Raw genomic sequence first — 16,915 nt, 5'->3', positions numbered from 1 at the left:
CTCCACCTAACGCATGGTGTGATTTTCTTCCTTAGGAAGGCTGATCTGGACTGATCTGCATACTGAAGAAATTCTTCAGCATTTCCAGTTTGCTCACACTATTTCCCCCTCCCATCTTTTCTGTCCTTTTGTGGGACTTGGTGTGAAATGGGGTGTAGAGGTGTGCTCTATCTACCATGGCAATGCAAATCCACTGCACGGATTTGCCATGATTCAGGTAACCATGTTCCTCCGCAAAGTCAGGGCACTAGGTAGTCCTGGGATAATCTGTTGCTCAGTCCTGGATATCTGGCGCCTCCTCCCCCTCTCTACCCAGAGCTGACAGACATGTCAAAGAGGATGGTGGTATTGAATACACTATGAACTCTGGGGGCCAAGCAAGTGGTAAGTGCAGCTTTGGGCAACACCAGACTAGAGATCTCATCAGCCTGGGCTGTCTTTGGCTGTGCTGCCCACCACACGTTGGGCTCCAGGTCCAATTCCCTCTGGTGGTCAGGCAGGTGTCCCAAACGCTGGCTCCACCAAGTGTACTCTACTGACAAAATACAATATCATCTGTATGTCTAATAACCTATATCTGATCCCCTTCTCCAATTAAGGAGCCTCGGGCTGTGAGGGGCTCCGGATCCACCCACCTCAGACACAGGAGACACTCCAGGCTAAAAGGGGCCAGAAAGTCCTAGAAGGGCAGCAAATCCCTGGCTGACAAAGATGAGGGTTAAGGGGGCAGAAGTGGTCACCTGCCCCAGGCCTCACCTTCACCTTCACCTTCACCTGTGGCACCGACACGGGGTGGCCGGGGTGGCAGGTGGCCCGGGTGCGTGTGGACACCTAGCTTCGCAGGAGACCCGGGGGTAGAGCCGAGCCGCGCCGCCCAGCTCGGCCGCTCGGGTGCAGCGGGCCCGGTGACCGCGGGGCGGAGCCAGAGGACCGGAGACGCCCGAGCGCGGGGCCCGGGCCGGACGGGAGGGAGCGGCGCGCCGCGTCCTCGGTCGCCTCTGCGCTTCCCCCGGGGCTGCGGGGCTCGGGGCGCCGGGGAGGCGCGGGGTCCGCGGGGGCGGCCGGAGTCTCCGTGCCCTCCCTCCGCGTGCACCAACGCCGGTCCCCTCGCCCAACACGCGCACCGGGCGCTGCGGGACCCGGGACCAAGCCCCCGCCTGCGGCACTCCCCCTGCAGAGAGGGCAGGCCCGGGAGCCTAGTCCTGGCGACCTTCTACCCCTCAGAATTAGTGACCTAGGGGCTGGGGAGGCTTCAGGATGACAACGAAAAGGCACCTCCTGTCCTGTGAATTAAAGGACTGAGGGTCAAGAGATGGTTGGATTAAGAGAAGGGGAGTTTGAAGGAAAAGGTGTGTGTGGAGTGGGGCGGAACAAGCCAACTCAGACATCGTTTGATGGAGAGGTTGGAGGGTCCATGGACCCTTTCCAGGCTTAAATGCTCTTTCCATTCATTTAATTAAATCACTGTTTGTTTGTTTTTTCTTGCAGATAAAATGATGCGAATCTATTTGAGAAAATTTGAAAATTTACAATAAAATTAAGAAAATTATAAATTGCTAATCTTATCACCAGAGGCAATCATTTATATAACCAAACTGTATTGACATTTGTATCCTGCTTTTAAAATTTAACTTGATATCAAGAGCATTTTCCCATATCATCAAGTAATTTATAAAAGTGTGATTTTTTAAAAATTATTTATTTATTTATGGCTATGTTGGGTCTTCGTTTCTGTGCGAGGGCTTTCTCTAGTTGCGGCGAGCAGGGGCCACTCTTCATCGCGGTGTGCGGGCCTCTCACTGTCGCGGCCTCTCTTGCTGCGGAGCACAAGCTCCAGATGCGCAGGCTCAGTAGTTGTGGCTCACGGGCCCAGTTGCTCCGTGGCATGTGGGATCCTCCCGGACCAGGGCTCGAACCCGCGTCCCCTGCATTGGCAGGTGGACTCCCAACCACTGTGCCACCAGGGAAGCCCTAAAAGTGTGATTTTTGACGTATCATATTTTATTGGAAGAGTAGATGACAACTTATTTAGCCTGTTCTTTACTGATGAAAGATTAGGTTGTTAGTTGCTAAATATTCTCTAAATCATGATGCAGCAAACATCCTTACACATGAATGTGCACCAACATATGCTTATTCTTTTAGGATAAGAACTAAGTATCATTGAGTGAAATATTATGAATACTTTTTCTCAAAGTTATTTTAATTCTAAAAGAAGTACTTGTAAAATCTATAAGCAATCCTAAAGGGTACAAAAGAGAACATTGAAGATCTACCCTCACTCTTTGTCTAACTCCCCAGAGGTGACGTTGTTCACATTTTTGTAGTAAATGTTCAAGATTCTCCCACGTGCATTGAAAGGTAAACATACCCTAAGGTACATATTTGTATAGATAGGGACACAGCACATCACACAACCAAAAATCAAAATTTATTTGATTTTTTAAATAAAATAAATCATTGTAAGAAAAATATACATTCATTGTGTAAGCAATAACAATCAAACAAATTAGGGAAAAAAGAACATAATTGTTATGATAATGATGAACCCCCTCAAGTCCCTGATTAAATTCTAATTCCAGGTACATAAGATAGAACAGCTGAGCACTTAATTAAGAGCAGACTGAGCTGAAACGTGCAGTCACTTGCCTATTTGCCTGCCCTGACTGAGTGGGGCCCTGTCCTAGGGGGGATGTCAACTCTGCCCTTAGATCTCAAGAGCAGGAGGGAGCCTATCTCATGGGACCCACCACTGTCAACATGCAGTGTGAAAACATCTCTACAAGCACCATCATAGGCATCATCTAACAGTCCCTTTAGTAACAGATGGAAAAACGTTCCAGAAAGGGAAGGGACACGCTGGGGAGGGGCTCAGGTACCTTACATGACTTTTTTTTTTGTTTTTCATGACTTTTTGTTTTTAATTCTTGTAACAGCCTACATGGTGAACACTTGCCCCATTTTACGGAAGACAAAAGTAGAAATCAAGACATCTGACTCCCGGGCCAATGTTCTTCCTGCACCCAGGACTACTTCATCTTTCTGTATTGTTATCTGTCTCGCCTCCTCACCAGAATACAAGCCCTGGGGGACAGGGCCCTGCCATCCCGGAGGCCACAGACCATGCTGTCCCAGCTGTGATTCCAAGTGACAGAAGTCTTATTGAACCTCTACCCTGAGCCAGGCCCAGGCCAGGGCACCTGGAACATGGTGGATAAGAATCCTCAATTCCTAAAAGATTCCTGGCCTGAAGGGCAGATTAGAGCTGACACAGGGCATGAGGCCCCAGGGGGCAGTAATGCTGAGACTGTGCTAGGCCAGGCTCTCAACCTTTCAAAGGTCTGTGGAAGGCTGCTGTCCTGAATACAGTGGGGGAGGGAGTGAGGATGGGCATTCCTTACACACACACACACACACACACACACAGCCACATCCGAAGCGTGTCAGAAGCCCAGACTTGCCTGTCTGAAAGGGGACCACCTGAACCGACACCTGAAGCACAGAGGACTGAGTGGCCCTGGCTGACCCGCGGGCATCTGCTCTCATCCCCAGTCCTTGACACAGATCCTGGAGAATGGTTCAGGTTTGGATAGCCTGGGGGTTCCCTTCACTGGTGACCCACTGGTGCAGCCTTTCCCCAGGCGCTGCTAACATGACCTCTCGCTCGAACTACTGAGTCATCTTGAGTGACCTGTAAGCTTTCTTTTTATCCACACATACCAAGCCCTGTGGTTTCTCTGTTTGCTAGTCGGTTCCCGGGATTTCCTCAGCTCTGAGGGTTAGCGTAGGTAGGAGCCTCTTACTGCATGAGGAGGGTGGAGGAAGCCTTTGGGCTCTCAGACTCCTAGGACAGGGTGTGAGGAGAGCAGTTCAGCCCAACGGAGCCGCTGGGTTCAGGGGTGACCATATCTGAGCAGGGAAGACCCCTCAGCTTACTTGACCTGCAAGTCTTTGCTCCAGGTCCCACCAAAGAGGCCAGTCCTTCCCCGGGCCCTTTGGGGCCCCATCTTCCCAGAATCTCACACGGTAGTGGCACTGGGATGATAGCTTCCACTCAGTCTGCACCAGCCAGCTCTGGGGTCTCCCCTCCAGCACCCCAGCTTCAGGGGTCTGAGGGCCTCTCCTCCAGACCCTCACAGGGAGTCGCCAGGCTTTTATCATGTGACCACGAAGCAGACCTGGGGACAGTGGGAGGCAGGGACAGGCACTCATCTTCCACGACTCTACTTTCTTTCCTAATGTTATTTGATCAGTTGTTGTGGTTTTACAATAAATGTGCACTTTTCTTAAAATGGTTTATTGTATTTTCAAAAGGGGGTGAAAGTGTTGTGTGATCTGCTGGTCCCCCATCGCATACAAATGTACGCCTTTAATTCACAGGACCTGAGGTGCCTTTTCGTTGTCATCCTGCAGCCTCCTCAGCCCCTAGGTCACTAATTCTGAGGGGTAGAAGGTCGCCAGGACTGGGCTCCCGGGCCTGCCCTCTCTGCTGGGGGAGCGTCGCAGGCGGGGGCGCGGTCCCGGGTCCCGCAGCGGCCGGTGCGCCTGTTGGGCGAGGGGACCGGCGTTGGTGCGCGCGGAGGGAGGGCACGGAGACTCCGGCCGCCCCCGCGGACCCCGCGCTTCCCCGGCGCCCCGAGCCCCGCAGCCCCCGGGGAAGCGCAGAGGCGACCGAGGACGCTCGGGTGTCTCCGGTCCTCGGGCTCCACCCCGCAGCCACCGGGCCCGCTGCACCCGAGCGGCCGGGCTGGGCGGCGCGGCTCTACCCCCGGGGTCTCCTGCGAAGCTGGGTGTCCACACGCACCCGGGCCACCTGCCACCCCGGCCACCCCGTGTCGGTGCCACAGGTGAAGGTGAAGGTGAAGGTGAGGCCTGGGGCAGGTGCCCACTTCTGCCCCCTTAACCCTCACCTTTGTCAGCCAGGGATTTGCTGCCCTTCTAGGACTTTCTGGCCCCTTTTAGCCTGGAGTGTCTCCTGTGTCTGAGGTGGGTGGATCCGGAGCCCCTCACAGCCCGAGCCTCCTTAACTGGGGAGGGAGATCAGTCAGCTAACAGACACAGGCATGCCGTGTTCTGTCCCAGGCACTGATGGTGAGGGGCCCACAGAGTTGAGGGACCCTGTCTTTTGAGGGAGATCTCAGGTCGCTATCTGCTCTGTTCCAGCTGCAACTAAGCTGTTAAGTAATTTTAGGAGCTGTTTTTGGCAGTTGGCAGGACCCCCATCCCTCCCAGTCTTCAAACTCGGATCCCATCTCCTCCAGGAGCCAGTCAGCAGCCCCATTGCCTGAGCTGAGCCCCATTGCCTTAAGGGTGAGGAAACTGAGACTGAGGGAGGTGACAACAGTTGATGACAGTGCCAAGCATAGAACCCAGGTCTCCTATAGAGCCCAGTGCTGTTTCCTCTGCCCCTGACTCCCTCTGTTGTGAAGCGGGGAGGGGGGTGGGAGTGATTCTGCCCTGTCTGGGTCCCAGAGCGCGGCATCCCCACAGAGCTGACTGCAGGAAGGTGGCCCTGGGCCTGGATTGTGGGGAGGAAGGGAAAGGTGGAGAGGGACAGTCTGTGGGACTTCCCTTCCCTACTCTCCAGCTTCTCTACCTTTTACTAGAGAGACCCAAGAGCAGTGGTGTCCCATGTTGGTCCTTGAGTTCTCTGCTGAATCAGGCGCTGGGTGTAATCTCCCCACTTCAAACGTCAGCATCTCAGTAGGGCCAGGCCAAGGAGAGTCTCCGGTCTCACCACCTCACTCCGCCTCCATTTCCGGCTGTCTCTGGAAGACCAGAGATGAGGTCCAGAGCTGGACTCACACGACCCAGCCCAGACTCTGGTCAGGCTCGGGTAGCTGGGGGAGTGGGAGTGGTGGGTGAGGGGTCTGTGATGGCATGAGGGTAAGAACCATTTTGAGAGCCTGATGGGTGAGGTTAGTGGAGGGATCTGACTCCCGGGGGTGCGGTGGGGATGGGGATGACGGAACTAGCAAATCTAGGCATGGAAGCACCTGACACTCCTTTACCAAGCATCCAGACCTCAGGGTAGCAGGTTCAGGGACAGTGCTGAAGGGTGAGGATAGCTGGGTCTCTGAGGAGTAAGAGGTGGTGTGTATTGGGGTGCACACAGCCTGAGTTTGGAGATGATTTTGTATGAGTCATTTATCATCCCTGGACAGCACCTTCATCCAATATGGCCCATGGAGGCAGTAAGTCCCCTAAGGCTCTACGTAACGAAGTGGACTCTTTCGGGAAATTGGGTGCCCTCTTGTGGATACTTGAGGAAATTCACTATATCTTTTCCATTCTCCAAGGAGTTCCATGACCATTTCCACCCCTGCGCTCACAGACAACTGAGGGGTCTCTTCATGAAGGGTGAAAAGTGTTCTGGGATCCTATGATTGAATTTCAAAAACATGAAACCCTAGTATAGTCTAAACAAGCATCTACATGGCGCTTACTCTGTGCTTTACAAATATCAACTCATGTGTCCCTCACAGCTACTCATGAGGTTAGTATTATTATTCCTATTCTACAGATGAGGCACTTGTGGCATGGAGAAATTAGGTGACTTGCCCAAGGTCACACAGCCACTCTGGATCCCAGACCCTCCACCACACTGCCTCTCAATGGTGTGAGAAGCCTCGTACAGCAACACAGGCACAGCAGGAGGATGTGTGCCCTGCAATGGAGAGAATCTCCCCAGGCCCCTTCCTCACTCCCCCAAAACTCACCCCACACCTCCCAAAGATAAATCTGCCAAGTGCCCTGCCACATGGACAGAGGGCCAGGAGATTCCCGAGAACCTCCCTTCTCTGACCGTGTTGGTTCTAGGAGGTGGACAGTGAGAGAGGAGGCGGGGCTACTCAAAGCTCTGCAAAACGCAGGGAGAGTCAGAGCTCTCTAAGGCAATATGGTCCCATCACTAACTGAACCAGAAGCCAGAGCAGACACAGGCCAGTCAGACGGCATCCACACTGCCCTCCCACTCTCCACCCTCTTGGCATGGAGGGGGTCCTGGGGAGGGATCACAAGACTCACCTTTCTTCTGAAACCTGAAACCTGGAGGTGTGTGGGGTCAGAACTCCCTTTCTACCATTTAACAGAGAAGGAAATGAAGCCTCTTCCTAAGACCTCCACTCACTCACCACATGTTAGTTGACAGTGTGCTGTGGGTGTTGGGAGATGGGGACACAGAGGTGGATAAATAGTAGCTCTCTGCCCTTACGGAACTCTGTCTAGCAGAGGAAGGACAGATGAGTAAACGACAATTGCAATTCAGTGCGACGGGTGGACAACGGAGGCGACTGCTGCAGAAAAGAGGGCTGGACTCTGCTTGGGGGTGGTGCGGGGAAGGTTTTGAAGGAGGTGCCGCTTGAGACTGGCCTTGGCCGGTGAATTGGGATTCATGGGCAGGGGGGAGCATTCCAGGCTGAGGCTCAGGCAAAGATGCAGCAGTCAGGAACAACAGGGCAAGTGCAGGACTGCTGGCATTTATCTGGCTGGCACAAAGGCTGCCTGGGAGGAGGACGGGAGACTGGCCGGGGAGTTGCGGTCAGATTGCAAAGGGCTCACTTGCCAGGCTGGGGAGTTCAGAATTGACACCATAAGTGCAGACAGGGATGGTATCAACCTCTCCAAAGAGCATAGATTAGGAGGCATCCTGCCAGGCTCAGAGGGAGCACATGGGAGAGAGAGGCACTGTAGCTGGTCCACTTGGTTTATTAATGCTTTCCTTAAACTTTTATGGAGTTCTCTATTAGTCAGAACTCTTTCAGTTCAAGTGGTAGAAACCCACTCAAACCACCTTAAACAAAAAGGGAATTTGTTGGTTCACAGGACTGGGGGTGGTACTGTGAGCGCCTAAAGGAGAGAAGGAAGGGCAACGGGAGCCACTAGAGCTCCACGCCTGTCCGCAGCTCGTCTCCATCACTGCTTGGCTCTGCTCTGCAGAGAGACTCCTTTACGTGGAGGGACGGTGGTCACCTAGAGCCCCATGCCTGTGTCATCTCATCTAGCACTCCCAACATGAAGAGGACCTCCTTCCTGTGTCTGCATATTAATCCCAAGGAACGGTCTCATTGGTCCTGTTCGGTCAGCGATACCCATTGGTCTAATCATTGTTGCTGAGACTGTGATTAACCCAGGCTGGGTCACGTGTTTGCCTCTTTAGAGGAGGCAGAAGTGAGGGAGTACCCCAACTCACAGCTCCTCAGGACCACGTGGAGTGGAGGGGATTCCCCAAAGAAAAGGGGGTTCAGTTATGAGGAGGTATGTACAAAATGAACTGGACAGCACAGGGGGAAAAAAAAAGGAAGCTTCCACTTTTCTGTGCCAAACCCTCTACTAGATGCTGGGGATTCAGAGATAAGATCCCGTCTCTACCATCAAATAGCTCCAGTCCAGATGAGGGGTCGGATGGTTAGAAATTATCACGATGATGAGGAGATACAGCGACTCTCCAGACACCTTGGGAACCCAAGAGAGGGGCACCCAACCCAGACTGAGGCAGAAAGAAACCAGGAAACACATTCCCCCAAAAGTTGCCCCTCAACTGAGTTATGAAAGATGAACAAGAACTAGCCAAGGGGGGCTTCCCTGGTGGCTCAGTGGTTAAGAATCCGCCTGCCAATGCAGGGGATACGGGTTCGATCCCTGGTCTGGGAAGATCCCACATGCCTCAGAGCCGCTAAGCCCACGTGCCCTAGAGCCTGTACTCTGCAACAAGAGAAGCCACCGCAAAGAGAAGCCCGCGCACCGCAGCCAAAAATAATTTAGAAAAAAAAGAAGTAGCCAAGGGAAGAAAGGAAGAAGGAAGTTCAAGGAGAGGAAGCAACATACAGGGGTGTAGACCACTCCAAAATCGCAGGTCCCTGGCATGCACAGAGGGGAAAGTTGCTGGCAGTTCCTCAAGAGAGGGACACAGAGGAATTGCAAACCGGGGTGAGAGGAACGGAAGAGGTCAGAGCGGCAATGAGGGGTCTGGGGGCCCGTGAGTCTGTCAGGTGGAGAGACCAGTAGATGAGTGCGTTGTTTTGGATCTAGAGACTGAGAAAAAACTTAAGCTGTGGATATAAATTTGGGATTCATCCCAGTGGGTGGTAGCAAAAGCCACAGGAGGATGCTGTCACTCAGGGAGAGTGAGAGGAAAGATGAGAGCACCCACACGTGCTGAGTGGCTGGACAGAGAGGACACAAGAAGGAAGGAGTCTGAGAAAAGGACAAACAGGTCAGCAGCACATGGCGAGAACGTGATTTGTGCTCTCAGGTCCCAAGGCCTCTGCAGATGTAATTCTCTCCCATTTGAAACTTTCTCGGAGAAAGATCAGATTACCTGCAAAGGAATGAAAATCAGATTGTCATCAGACATCTCATCGGCAACCCCTGATTCAAGAAGGTAGAGCAAAACCTGCAAAGGGAAGAGGGAGTGGCGAGCCTGCTAGTTGTCCCCAGCGTCTGCTCCCTCATTCTTCCTTTGTAGTAGAACCTTTGGCTGTGCACAGAGCCACCCAGAATCAAGGTTGTATTTCCAGCCTCCCTTGGAGCTGTGTGGCCATGCAAGTTCCAGCTGTCCCTTCCCCTTTGCACCTTCCTCCTTCCATAATGCTGCCTGGAAAGCTAATAAGAGGCCATCATCTTGGACTGTGATAACAAGGACCACATCTTACGTGTGGCAGAAAACAGGGAGGAGCCTAGTCCCCTGCCATCTTTTACATGAAAAAAATAAAAATAAACCGCAACTTGTTTGAGGCACCGCTGTTTTGGGTCTCTTATTTACAGCTAACCCTGATTCATATTGATATTTAGGGGAAATTATACCCAGCCAACATATCAATCAAGTATGAGAATGAAATGAGTCATTTTTATGTAGGCAGCAGCCCAAAGGGAAGTCAAGAAAGAGACGTTTAAATGGATTATTTAAAGCCCTAAAAGTAAGTAATAGAAGGAGTAAATAAATAGGTGACTGGCAGGGATTAGGGAAAGACAGGAAATGGTGAAAGCAAGCTAAATTCGTCACCTTTCATTGCAGGGAGTCAGGAGATACTGTTTAAACTTGATGCATTAGGTACAGAGATATTAGCGTATTTTCTGGCATCATGGAAGTACTATCAGGAAGGTTAGAAGGAGAAATGGTTGAAGATGATTACTTCAGGGGAATGGGCCTCAGAATTGATGGAGGAAGCCTTTAATTTTTCAGTTTTGCTATGTACACTTTAGATGTACATAGGAAAACCTCTGAAGGATACAGACCTAACTCTTAACAGTGTGAACCTCAGGGAGTAGGAACTCCCAGAGGAGGAGGCTCTGGAGACAGATTAGTGTTTCACTTCATAACCTTCTATATTATTTGCTGTTATAAAAGTGAGCACGGGCTTCCCTGGTGGCGCAGTGGTTGAGAGTCCGCCTGCCAATTCAGGGGACACGGGTTTGTGCCCCGTTCCAGGAGGATCCCACATTCCGCGGAGCGGCTGGGCCCGTGAGCCATGGCCGCTGAGCCTGTGCGTCCAGAGCCTGTGCTCCGCAACGGGAGAGGCCACAGCAGTGACAGGCCCGCGTATCGCCAAAAAAAAAAAAAAAAAGTGAGCACTTATTATTTTCATAAAAAACTTTTACTGTATATATTTTTTAAAGAATAAGGGGGAATAACAGACAGTGGTCTACAGTCTGGAAAATACCACAGGCAGAAGGACGGGATCTGCAATGTCTCACTTCCCTGGCAGTGAAATCAGGTTTCTCTTAGCAAGTCTGATAGCCTTCGATTTTGCCCACTGCCTGGATTTATCTCGTCCACTGTCCTCCATGGCCAGACCTGAGAGGAGTTCAGAGAGTATTCCCCTCTCGGGAGGTGTCCTGCTCAAATGCTCCACTTCCCGCTGGCGTAATTAGAGTTGGAATTATCTCAGGGCTGAACAATCAGAAGCCTCTGTTTGCAAGGCTTGTGATTTCTCTAGTGACACAACTCCCTTAAATCCTAGTTGGCTGTCTGCCATTGCAGTTCCTAGGGATGCCACATGCAAGTAAGCAATGCCAGAAATCTTGCCCAGTCAGGAAACTCGATTCTGAGCCCACTTCTTGTGGTTTGTCTCTTAGCAACAGGCTTGGGGTTCTGACTATCCTTCTAGGCCTTAGGTTAAGATTCTTCCTTGGTATGTATATGGGCATCTGGGGTTCACAGACCAGCATCCTTTCTGTGACTGAGACTGAATTTCTTTTGGGGAACCAACTTTCATCCTCTCATTCTCAGCCAATAGATTTAATCTGGGGTTGTTTTCTACCCCGAAGTCCAGGGATGTGCCAATCAGTACGTCCCCATCTCCCTCACCAAAATGATGGTTGAGGGATGGGCACATGATCTATGGCAGCCCAATCAGAATTAATTACAGGACTTTAGCTGAAAATGCTGGGACACGGACTTGTTCTTTCTTGATGATCTTGATCTCGAACAAGGAGCTGCTGTCAGCCATGAAGACTGTTGGGACGATAAGGGGAGTTATCCAACACTGAAGAAGCAGAATAAAAAGATGAAAAAAAAAAAAACTAGGTTATGATTACAATGGATTGTTTCCTCTGGCTCCTCTTAACTTTAGCATAGAAAATAAAATTCAGCTTTGCAATTGCAGGTAACTCACAATTGTCTCTCCGTGGTCTTAGATGATTGGTCTTAGATCATTGGTTAGATCTTTATTAACAAAGCTAATTATCCAACCTCCTCTCATGGTCCAGCTTAAAGGAAAGATTTTTGTTATCTCGTAGCACCATATGAAGACCACAAGTAGTACATCACCTTCAATATCTTATAAAAATATGTAATGTTTTTCTATGAAACCTCCAATAATTCCACCAGCATTGGGCACATAGTCTGAGCCCTAAAGTACAACGGGAAATGGTTAGATGAGTTAATCCATTTCCATGAGGATAATAAACTTGGAAAGAATGTCTTTATTACTGCTTTCCATACCACTTGGCCAGGTCCACGTTTTAAATTCTGTGACATACAACGCCCCACTTCTCGTACCAGATCTTCTTGGTCAAGATTCTTTTAGCTGCAAATAAAGCAACCTCACTCAAAGTAATTTAAAGAAGAGGGGGCTTTTTGGCTCACGGGATGGGAAAGGCAGGGGTATATCGAAAATAGGGACAAAATACTGCTTGCGCACTCACTCTCACTTTCTCTCAGTTGTCTTGCTTTCATATTCTGTTTCAGCTTAATTGTCTTCCAAGTTAGGGTGGGTTTCTGTAAGCAAATTAGAGAACATTGGCCACCAGTGGCATCCAGCATTGTACCTGACAACTCCATGACCAGAAAAGAAACAAACCTCCTGCCTGTCAACAACAACCATAAAAAATCCCAGGAAGCGTTTTGATTGGTTTATCTTGGGTCATGTGTACACCTATCATCCAGGAGCTTAAGATGCTGTGATTGACTTGTACTGGATTATATATGTACTCCTGCAACAGTTACCAGAAGAAATGGGGAAGGGGATGCTTAGAAGAGAAAAAAAAGCCACTGAAAAAATTTACGAAAAGACTGAGTAAAATGTCCAGGTACAAGATAAATATATAGAAAACAATGACTCTATATACATTCACAATTACCAGTTATAAAGTGCTAGTTAGTAATATCCCATTTACAATTTAAAAAAACCCTGTAACTGTAAGAATAAATCTAACGAAAAGTGTTCAGGGAAACTATGGATCTTCAATAAAGAGCATAAAATACAGCATGAATGAAAATAAAGAGATTTTGATCTTAGATGGAACAACTTAATATTCTAATACAGGGGATACCCTCTCCTCTATAAATTTAATATAATCCCAGTCAAAATTCTAGTGGGATTTTTAAAAAGGGAATTTGAAGTGCTAATCCTAAAGTTAACCTGGAGGGACTTTCCTAGTGGTCCAGTGGTTAAGAATCCACCTTCCAATGCAGGGGACATGGATTTCATCCCTGGTCAGGGAACTAAGATCCCACATGCTGCAGGGCACCTAAGCCTGCGTGCCAGAATTAGAGAGTCCACGTGCCACAACTAGAGAGCCCACACGCCACAACTAGAGAGACTGTGCGCCTCAACTACTGAGCCTGCATGCCCTGGAACCTGTGTGCCACAACTAGGGAGAAGCCCCCGTGACACAACAAGAGATCCCGCATGCCACAACTAAGAACCAGTGCAGCCAGATAAATAAATAAATAAATAATTTTAAAAAATAAAAATAGGGCTTCCCTGGTGGCACAGTGGTTACGAATCTGCCTGCCAATGCAGGGGACATGGGTTCGAGCCCTGGTCTGGGAAGATCCCACATACCACGTAACAACTAAGCTCATGCGTCACAACTACTGAGCCTGTGCTCTAGAGCCCGCGAGCCACAACTACTGAGCCCACATGCCACAACTACTGAAGCTCAAGTGCCACAAGTACTGAAGCCCATGTGCCGAGAACCCATGCTCCACAACAAGAGAAGGCACCACAATGGGAAGCCCGTGCACCACAACGAAGAGTAGCCCCAACTTGCCACAACTAGAGAAAGCCTGCATGCAGCAACGAAGACCCAACACAGCCAAAAATAAAATAAATAAATAAATATTTTAAAATAAATAAAATAAATAAATAAAAATAAGGTTAACCTGGAAGTGGATGAGTATAACCAAGACAACTTTTTAAAAAGAAAAATAATGAAGGAGGTGTTGCTACCAAATGTCAAAACATAATATAAAACTACAGTAATTAAAAGTGTATTCTTAAAAAAAAAAAGTGTATTCTTGGGCTTCCCTGGTGGCGCAGTGGTTAAGAATCCACCTGCCAATGCAGGAGACACGGGTTCGAGCCCTGGTCCAGGAAGATCCCACATGCTGCAGAGCAACTAACCCTGTGCGCCACAGCTACTGAACCTGTGCTCTAGAGCCTGTGAGCCACAACTACTGAGCCCGTGTGCCACAACTACTGAGCTTGCATGCCGCAGCTACTGAAGCCCGTCGCCTAGAGCCTGTGCTTTGCAACAAGAGAAGCCACCGCAGCAAGAAGCACGAGCACTGCAACGAAGAGTAGCCCCCGCTCGCTGCAACTAGAGAAAGCCCACACACAGCAACGAAGACCAAACACAGCCAAAACTAAATAAATTTATATATATATTTTTAAAAAGTGTATTCTTGGGGATGGTTCAGTTTCCAGGTAGATGGAGTAGACATACTTTCCCCTATTCCTATTGCTAAGTACAACTAAAAGCCCTGAATCTTTTACATAAGACAACAAGAAAACTCTGAAAGATGGAGAGAGGGAGGTGGACTGGCATAGGGAACTTGTGACCTGAAAAATGACACAGAGGTGAGTTCTGTGGGTTTTCTTTTTGTCCCATATATCCCAGACTGGGTCTTGGAGAAGCCAGCAATCTGGAAACACCAACAGGCAAACAAACAAACTCTATGAAAGTCTACTCTCTCTAGCTAAAGGATCAGGAAAAGGGCAACTTAGCAATATAGAAAAATTTTGAACAATAGCCACTTTACTACAGCCAAACACTACCAAAAAAAAATCCCCCAAAAAACAAAACAAAAGAACAATAAAAAAACTGACCTAATCCCCATACATGCCAGCGAAGACCAAGTGGGAGTCAAGATCCATGCTTGCCAGGCTGTAAGGAGGCAACTGACCCTTCCTCCCACAAACCCACTCAAGTGGTGTCAAGGAAAGGCTGAATAAGGAGTCAGGACTTTCATCACCACTGCGGGCAGTCTCCTCTCTGCAGTGTCCATAGAGATGAAGAATCTGGACTTCCACCTCCACTTGGCAGTAAGGAGGGGTGCCAACACTTTCATTGCCTGATCAGTGTCAGATGAAGTCAGCTAAAACAGGAGGTTTAAATAAGATCCAGAGTATTATAACACAATACTCGAAATGTACAGATTTCAGTAAAAAGTCACTTGTCATATCAAGAGCCAGAAGTTCTCAAACTGAATGAAAAAAGAAAATATATGCCAACACACATGACAGGTACGTTAACACTACGTGACAATGATGGCAAGGCAGCCATGATTTTTAAAATGCTTCAATAAAAACGCTTGAAACAAATTAAAAAAAAAGGAAGCCTCATCAAAGAAATAGAGCTTCAGCAAAGAAACAGAAGACTTATAGAAGAACCAATAGAATGTTAAAATTGAGAAATGTAATAACAGAAATTTAAAAACTCAGTGGATGAGCTCAATTAGCAAAATGGAAGGGATAGAGGGAAAAATCAGTGAACTAGAGGAATGAAAATTAGAAATTACCCAACTGTACAGCAGAGAGAAAACAAAAATGAACAGAGCCTCAGGGACTTCCTTAGTGTCTCAGTGGGTAAGACTCTGCGCTCCCAGTGCAGGGGGCCCAGGTTCGATCCCTGGTCAGGGAACTAGATCCCACATGCATGCCACAACTACGCATTCATATGCTGCAACTAAGGAACCCGCTTGCCGCAACTAAGACCCAGCACAACCAAATAAATAAATACATAAATTAATAAATATTAAAAAGTGAACAGAGCCTCAGGGACTAGTAAGACTATAACAAAATATCTCTAACACTCCTGTCATCAGAGTCTCAAAGAAAGGAGAAAGAAGGCAGGGTTAAAAAAGTACTCAAGGAAATGATGACGGGATTTCCCTGGTGGCACAGTGGTTAAGAATCCACCTGATAATGCAGGGGACACGGGTTCGAGCCCTGGTCCAAGAAGATCCCACATGCCACGGAGCAACTAAGCCTATGCGCCACAACTACTGAGCCTGCGCTCTAGAGCCCACGACCCACAACTACTGAGCCTGCATGCCACAACTACTGAAGCTCATGTGCCTAGAGCCCATGCTCTGCAACAAGAGAAGCCACTGCAATGAGAAGCCCGCTCACTGCAATGAAGAGTAGCCCCCACTCACCGCAACTAGAGAAAGCCTGTACACAGCAATGACGACCCAATGCAGCCCAAAATAAAAACAAACAAACAAATAAATAAATATTTTAAAAAAGAGCAATCAGATCCAGAAGGTGAGATACTCCTCTGCAGAGCAGCAGAGCAGCTGATCTGGCTTCTTAGAAAGTCAACAGCATGAAAGAAAAGGTGGGGGACTGTTCCATATTAAAATATGTTTAAGAGGAATAACAACCAAATGAAAGCTGTGGCCTTTGGGGGCTGTACAGACAAATCAATAGTGAATACATTTGGGGGACAGTTTTGTAAATGTGAATAAGGACTTAGCATGGGAACATATTAGGAATTGTTGATTTTTGTCAGTGTGATAATGGCGTTGCTGTTATGTAAGAACGTGTCCTTATTTTTTTTAATATTTATTTATTTATTTTGGCTGCACTGGGTCTTCATTGCGGCACGTGGGATCCTAGGCTGCGGCACGCAGACTTCTTGAGTTGAGGCAGGCAAGCGGGATCCCCAATCAGGGATCGAACCCAGGCCCCCTGCATTGGGAGCGCAGAGTCTTACCCACTGGACAACCAGGAAGTCCTGTAAGTGTCCTTATTTTTAAGAGATGCAGACTGAAATATCTGGAGATGAAATACCATAATGTTCATAATTTTAAATACATCTGGAAAGAAAAGATGAAACAATGTGGAAAAATATCAACAGTTGTTAAATCTGAGGCGTTTTTTGTATGTTTGAAATTTTTCATAAAATGTTTCAAACGAAGAAAGCTGTCACTGAATATAGCATCCAAGAACCCCCCTGGCCCTGGTGATGTTCAAGGGCCACCTTGGAGAATGCCCTCGATCCCTGCCAACCTGCTGTCAGTCCCAAAGGCTTGATTCCCATCGAGATGAATCTCACTGTCTTCTTTCTTTTGAAAAGGCAACCTGCTGTGCCTCTAAAGTCACAGCATCCATCAGAAATGTGTGCCCACTGCTGTTGCACTGACCTGCGCGCTAGGTCTCTCTGGCTAATATTGAACATGAGA

This window comes from Grampus griseus, assembly GCF_964374135.1.
Source record: "Grampus griseus genome assembly, chromosome: 20".
NCBI classification, from domain to species: Eukaryota; Metazoa; Chordata; class Mammalia; order Artiodactyla; family Delphinidae; genus Grampus; species Grampus griseus.
This window is presented reverse-complemented; position numbering follows the sequence as displayed.